This window comes from Carassius carassius, chromosome 25, assembly GCF_963082965.1.
Source record: "Carassius carassius chromosome 25, fCarCar2.1, whole genome shotgun sequence".
Lineage (NCBI taxonomy): Eukaryota > Metazoa > Chordata > Actinopteri > Cypriniformes > Cyprinidae > Carassius > Carassius carassius.
Window position 1 is genome coordinate 11,263,662 of NC_081779.1, and position 5,761 is coordinate 11,269,422.

The following is a 5,761-nucleotide window of genomic DNA, read 5'->3' on the forward strand; positions in this document are numbered from 1 at the left end:
AGGGCACCTAAGTCATGGTATTGCCAGCCCAAGACTCGAACCCACTACCCTAGGGTTAGGAGTCAACTCTCTAACCACTAGGCCACAACTCCTACTCCCCACTGTGTGGGTTGTGGGTCTGAGCATTTGGAATGACCTGCCACATGCTTATTTAAAATAGCTTTTATTAATAAGCTAGTGTTAATAATGTAGCTGGTCTTTTTATGTTTTATTTCGTTTTATATATCTATAAGTTGATTATATTGCACTTTGGTCTGCATTTGCTGTCATAAAGTGCTTTATAAAAGAATGAATGAATGAATGCTAGAAAATCACTATCAAAAGGGCTAGCTACCGCTTCAAAGCACATTTTAGCTGCCTTGTGGGCTTACACTGAACCTTTTTATATGAATTAAAACAAATACACTTATGCTAAATCTGATATCCTTCTGTAGCTAAGTGTTGGCATGCTGTGTCACTATAGCGAGCATCTCAAGGAACGTTTAAGTGCAAACACCGGCTAATTAGCTAGAATGGACAAGTGAGGCAAATAATTCAAGGTCGATGCAATGAGCAAAAAGAGACTGTATGACATTTACACTGTCCCCTCTCCCTCTTGAGACCCACTAAATAAATAACAGCTATGAAGTGCTGTCACGACGGGAGAAAAAATAAGACGTTATCCTCAATACTCTCATTAAAAAAACAGGAACATAAAATGTAGCATGCCAGATGGATATTTTTTATTCAGTATGCCCATGTCAGTCATGAAGATAGAAAGATCACACGATACAGATCACGTACACACACACCCAAAAGTAGGCACAGGTGCAGCTTCGGTCAGACAGAGAGTTTTGCTAATTACAGATGTAATGTTGGCTGTAATTCAGAGTAATGCTCATTAAGAGCCAACTTTATTTTTAGCCTTAGCATCACCACGTCAACACACTAACCAGTCTGTTTCATGCACGACTTCACAGATTTTGTTTCAGAACTGTTCAAAAAACGAGGAAAAAAGATATTTTAACAGAATAATGTGAAACCGATTCTATTTCTCTTGCTATTTTGAGATCGTAGGCCTGGTACTGTATATTTGAGTATAAGTCAGAGGAATAAAGAAACACTTAAAATAGCATTGTTAAGAAAATAGCAATGAATAACTTCCTCTGAAAGGTTGGTTGCTTATATATTTGCTTGCACTCTTGTGTAATATCACAGAGCTGGTGTCCATGATCGTTAATGATCGCACATAATCCAGCACAGGAACTAAGTCAGCTGTAATGAAAATCATGTAGATGCCTTTACGTAGGATTACATGTCACTTGTGAGATGGCATATTGTGCAATCCCCAATTTAGGCCTCACTATTCTCTCTTTGGATTAACTCATTTCCTGCTTCACCTTTCCATTTGTCTCTGTCCATATGTCTATCTGTGACACTCTTTGACTGGGTTCCAAAACAAGTGAGATGCCTCACTGTCTAAATAAACAGCATAACCAAATATGTGACTCCTTCAGTGAATTCTGAATAGGCAACAGTTCTAAATATTGCTCCACAGTGGAGAATTAACTCTCAATTGATTGAGTCTGTGTTAGCATGTTACTAAGTTAACTTCATAATATTCCGATGAACATCAAAATTCACAGTACAAAAATCTTTTTTAATTATTATTATTTTGAATCAATTTCTCTTGCCTTACCTTGTGAAAAAGAAGTATGCTTAATTGTACTGAACTTGTAACATACTTCATAAAAATAATTTTAAAAACTGTACTTGCAGATGATATAATATTAATGACATAAAAGGTCACTTAAAGGGTTAGTTCAAACTATCACTTTAAGTGTACTTAAAGAGAGTACTGTATTTTTCAGACTATAAGTCGCACCTGAGTATAAGTCGCATCAGCCCAAAAATACGTCATGACGAGGACGTCATGACGACTTATAAAAAACATATATAAGTCGCACTGGACTATAAGTCGCATTTATTTAGAACCACGAACCAAGAGAAAACATTACCGTCTACAGCCGCGAGAGGGCGCTCTATGTTTTCAGTGTAGACTACAGGAGCACTGAGCAGCATATAGCGCCCTCTCGCGGCTGTACACAGTAATGTTTTCTCTTGGTTCATTTCTCTCTGTTCATGTCAAATTCATTTTGATAAATAAGTCGCACCTGACTATAGGTCACAGGACCAGCCAAACTATGAAAAAAGTGTGATTTATAGTCCGGAAAATACGGTACACTTTTGTGACTCCTTAACACTTCAGTACACCTTTTAAAAGTGCATTAATGGAAGTTTTTTCAACAAAGTACATTTTCATAATATTTTAATATGCATTAAGGAAGTACACTTTTAAATTTTTTTACAGTTTTAACTATTTTGTGTGTGTGTGTGTGTGTGTGTGTGTGAGAGTGAGAGTGTGTGTGTTAGTCAGTACTAATCTTAATATATTTGAAATGTACAATGTTAGAAAAACATTTTTTTGTAGAAAAACAAATATTTTCTCGGCAGAAAATTACCAGAACATTTTCTGTTAAATTTACACATTTTCCTTTAACCCAAAATCACTACACAATGCAATGCGTAATTCAAAAATGGGTAAAATACTCATAAATAAATACATAAATTAATATTAGTACTTGAATACACCTTGCTGTGCAACCTGGACACATCGTCAGTGATTCTCCTGGGGTCATAGGGTGTTTCGGGTCTTACATCAGACACCCTCACCCAGGCGACCGAGCCGGGGGTGATCAGGCCCCGACTTGTGTCCAGGTAGTGCCCTACGCCACGCGTCCCCCCTCCTTAACCAGAGCCACCGTGTAGCCTTCTCAGCAGCTCCCAGGATGTTCTTGATGGCCCTTTGCCTATGCAGTCCGCAAATCCCTCTGTGGACCCGATGTAGAGACTGGCCTGCGAAGCCCCTACAGCCCACTTCGACAGACTCACAGCGGGCCTTCCACCCATTCCTCCGACACTCAGCTACCAAATCAGCGTACTTGGCCCTCTTTCTTTCCTGGGCTTCCTCCATCCTATCTTCCCAGGGGACCGTAAGTTCAAGTAACACCACCTGTTTACTCGCTGGGGACATCAAGACAATGTCTGGTCGGAGTGATGTGACTGCAATGGTGTCTGGGAACCTCAATTGCCTCCCCAGATCCACAAGGAGGTGCCAGTCTCTTGCTGTTGCGAGCAAGCTCCCTTGGGTCCTTCTAGGGGCCTGCGGCTTCTCACCTGCTCGAACAAAGGCAATTACAGACTTGGTTGGAAGATGCTGTTTGCTGATATTAATGCCAGTGCAGATGGCGTCTGCTACTGCCTTCAGGATCTGGTCATGGCGCCAACGATACCGTCCATCTCCTAAGGCTTTTGAGCAGCAGCTGAGGATATGCTCTAATGATCCTCTTTTCTGGCAGAGTTGGCAAGCAGGTGAATCTACCAGGCCCCATGTGAACAGGTTGGCAGGACTAGGGAGGACATCATACACTGACTGGACCAAGAACTTAAAATGGTGTGTTTCCGCCTTCCAGAGTTCTGCCCAAGTGATCTTGCGGCCAGCTGTTTTCTCCCACCTTGTCCAGGCCCCCTGCTTGGACATGCCCACCTCGGCTCGTACCTCCTTCTGGATAAGCTTCCGCTTCTCCTTCCCTCTGGCCTTGATGTAGCACGGCTTGGGATTGCTTCCAAGCCCGGCCCGCCCAGTAGCCACCGTAACCACCAGGGTGCTATGCCGCAGCCTTGCCTCTGCCCGTTCCACTGCGTCCTGGGCGCGCCACTTCCTTCCTGTTCTGACCTCTACCCATGCTGAGGAGACCTTGGTGTCAACTGAGTCTCGATAGAGCAGGACTTCTCTGGCTCGTGTGACCTTGAACTCCTCTGTCAGACTATTAAAGGGAAGCTGTAGCTTGGTGTTATGGCCTAAGAAAGCAATGCTGCTTAGGCTCTGTGGCAAGCCCAGCCACCTGCGCAGAAATCTGCTGACCTTCCGCTCGAAGCCCTCCACGGTGGTAATTGGGACTTCGTAGATCAGCAGTGGCCTGAGGAGACGAGGAAGGATGCCATGCTGATAAATCCAGGCTTTGAACCTACCAGGAAGTCCTGACTTATCCACTGCTGAGAGCCATATGTCGAGGTCATCGCTGGTACCCTGCCGTGCAGCGGTGTCCTTCAGGTTGTGAGTTAAGAGCTTTCCCAGGCTCTTCACTGGCTTTTCCGACACTGATGGAATTCAACATAAAGCAGAACTGATCAGCTACTTTTCCTTTCCTCAGGACCAGGGACCTGGATTTAACTGGCTTAAAGCTCATTCTTGCCCACGTGATGATCCGTTCGAGGCCTTGTAGAAGCCACCTGCATCCGGGCACTGTTGTTGTGGTGATCGTAAGATCATCCATGAATGCTCTAATAAGGGGTTGTCGGGTGCCAGATCTCGACAATGGACCTCTGCATTCCACTTCCACAGTCTTCACGAGCATTTTCATGGCCAGTGCAAACAGAGTCACAGAGATTGTGCAGCCTGCAATGATACCCTTCTCCAGGCGATGCCACTCCGATACTGAAGTCCCAGAAGACACCCTAAGATTAAAGTTGTTGTAATAGTCAAGGATGAGATTTCTAATCTTCTCTGGGATGTGGTATCTGTTCAGTGCCAAATCCACCAATCTATGTGGTATTGATCCATAAGCATTGACAAGGTCCAGCCACAGCACTGCCAAGTCCCCTTTGCCCTCTCGTGCCTCCCTGATTAGCTGTGTCACCACCCCTGTGTGTTCAATACAACCTGGGACCCCTCCCTTCTGCACCGAGGTGTCTATGTAGGAGTTCTTAAGGAGGAATCCCATCAGACGATTGGAAACAATCTTGAAGAAGGTTTTGCACTCAACACTAAGGAGGGAGATTGACCTAAACTGCTTGATGTTACTTGCATTCTCCTCCTTGGGAACCCACACCCCTTCTGCATATCTCCACTGCTGAGGTACTCTCCCTCTTCTCCAGATGGTTCTTAGAATCTTCCAAAGACGTTCCAGAAGCCTGGGGCAATGTTTGAAGACCTTGTATGGAACTCCACTTGGGCCTGGTGCTGATGATGTTCTGGCAGATTTAATGGCCTCTTTGACTTCCTTAAGGGTGGGTTTGTTGATGTTAAAGAGAGTGTTAGGTCCAGGTGGGCATATTAGGGCTGCACAGTGCCTAAGATCTAACGGTTGATCTCCTCTTCGGGACATGAGAGTTTACCACTACATTTCTCTCCCAGCAGCTTTGTAAAACCAAATGGATCCGCAATGAAGGCACTGCGCCTACGGGCCCTCTCCTTGCCCCTCTTCCTGTGCCACTCAGCCCGCCGAAGGGTGATTAGCCTCTTCCTTACCACACCTCTAAGTTCTGCCAGCGCTGCCTTCTCCTCCTCATTTGCCTTTCGGTACTGGCTCCTGAGTGTCCTCAGCTCTTGTCTATGTTGGGTAATCTTGACTTCTTGTCGGTTCGGAATTGGTGCTGCAGTAGACGTCTTGGTGGCGCATTGTTCCTTGGTGCCAAATCTTTCTGAAGCGATGCTGATTATAAATGTGCTCATGGTTCGGAGCCTCTGGTCCACTCCACCCTTGGCTGTTGCTTCAAGGGCTGCATCAACATCTTCATCAAACTGTCGCCACACAGACTCTTTGTTGGCAGCAGGCCACAAACACCGGTGTCGCTCTGATGGTCTGCTCTGAGGTGCAGCTTGTGGTGCTTGGAGGCTCTGGGCACTGTGGTGTGTGTCCGGGCCTGGTCTCACCAGGTG

The 5,761-nt window shown here is 45.1% G+C and overlaps 1 pseudogene; it reads right to left on the reverse strand.

Annotated features, from left to right (window-relative positions):
• Positions 1 to 2,698: 2,698 nt before the first annotated feature.
• Positions 2,699 to 5,554, reverse strand: LOC132104690 (uncharacterized; annotated as a pseudogene).
• Between the last annotated feature and the right edge of the window lie 207 nt (positions 5,555 to 5,761).